Raw genomic sequence first — 2,011 nt, forward strand, 5'->3', positions numbered from 1 at the left:
GGACTACGTCATCATTATGACTCGGTTTCTCACCACACTGAGGACTTCTTCTAGTTACTATTGTTTTTGACCCTGGCACCACATGACCACATCATCTACTGTCAGGCTCGGGGATTAAGTGGGCACACTTCCCCTTACGGTGAATGTGCACTTTTCATTTCAGGGCTCAGCCCAGGGACTGGTTGCCTGCTCGGTTGGTTCTCTGCCTTTCTTCTACTTTCTGGACCCTAGCACCATGTGACCACATCACCTACTACCCGGCTCAAGGACTAAGTGGCCACACTTCATCTTGTAGTGAGTGTGTTTTCTTTAATCTGGAAGACTCTATGCCTCCTAAAGTTGAAGAAGATTATCTCCCTTTCTTGTGGTCGGACTCTAAGTGGGCACACTTGGTTCACAACAAGGAAATTTTCAATTTTGAACTTGAGCTCCTTACATCCTTCTGGCAAGCCTTACTTGGGATACTCTGCTCGGCGATGGTCCACAATCGCTCGACGACTCATTAGAGTGGTCGGACTATGAGTCTGACTGTGAGGCTTTGTTTACACCTGCTCGGACAAACTCAAGACGGCGTTGCACAATGGATACAAGGCCCTCAGGGACTAGCTATGGGGGGTATGACCCCAGATACCCATGGTAGACTATATGGGCTGCGCCCCTGGGGGTGGTCTAGCCCACAAGACAAAGCCTTGTGGACCACGACGCTACTCGGCACGCCCCGCAAGACACCGAGAAGATATCCTGAAGATACGGCGTAATCTATTAGGATATGTTATATCCCGTGATCCCTGTAATCTGTTATTACTTACCGGTTATCTCCCAGATCTAATCGACTTGAAACCCAATTCCCTAGCTTTATAAGATGGGTAGGGGACCCCCTCAAAACACACGCAATATCATATGATAGCCAATACAAACCGATATACCACAGGAGTAGGGTATTACGTCGTGCTGACGGCCCAAACCTGTCTAACTCTTGTGTCTCTATTGCCTTCTTATTCTTGATTACGCGCGTGAGATACCCCTCGAAGGATTGCCGAGCATCTTTTGTCGATAGTTTCTCATTCTCCATTGCAACCTCTTATGTGCATGTATCTACAACAACTTTCTCAACATAAACTTGATTGCATAAGGGTGAGTCTAAACATAAATCACTGCAAGAAGTAGAAGCATCCTTTTCAGGCTTATCAAAGATAAAACTTTTCTTTTTAGGTTCCTTGGTGAGGGTTGTACCGATGGCTTCAAGATTATCAACTTTATTAGTTAGCTCATCACAATGTTTGCACTTGGTTTCCATTTTAATAAGCAAATTTTTATAAGTATTTTGTGAGCTAGCTAACTTTTCTTTTTATTTTTCATTTTTCTTTACAAGTTGCTCATCATTGATTGTGCATGCATTTGTTGTTGCACTAGCCTCAAGTTGCTCAATTTTAGTAGATAGTTCAATATTGAGATTAGCAAATGTCTCATATTGTTCAAGCAAGGTTTTATATGCTTCTTGTAAACTATCTAGCTTTTCTTGCAACATTTTTAGCTTCTTTTGTTGGCTAGAGCAAGCCTTAGCATATTTAAGATTTTCTTACACAAGTTCATTAAGAGAAGGCATTTCATTATCACTATCACTCTCACTAGAGGATGAGCTTTCGTTACCTCGTGCCATAAGGCACACACAAGAAGAGCTTGATGATGAGTGCTTGTGGCGTCGCCTCTTGTGATGGTCTTCTTCTTCACTTGAAGAATCATCCTATGACCTTATTGATATGAGGGCTTTGTCCTTGCACGCCTTCTTCTTTGTCTTGGGTGTGGGCTTGTTTGGATAAACTTCCACAAAGTGTCCAAACTCACTGCATCCATAGCATCCTTTTTTTCTTTGTTCATTTCTTTGATTGGTGAAGATAAAATCTTGAATTTGGATGGGCACACCCTTGACATTGAGCCTTTGGATCATCTTCTCCACCTTGTTGATAAGTTTGATTGATTCTTCATCAAGGTCGGAGGTGGAGGAGGAAGA

This window comes from Miscanthus floridulus, chromosome 12, assembly GCF_019320115.1.
Source record: "Miscanthus floridulus cultivar M001 chromosome 12, ASM1932011v1, whole genome shotgun sequence".
NCBI classification, from domain to species: Eukaryota; Viridiplantae; Streptophyta; class Magnoliopsida; order Poales; family Poaceae; genus Miscanthus; species Miscanthus floridulus.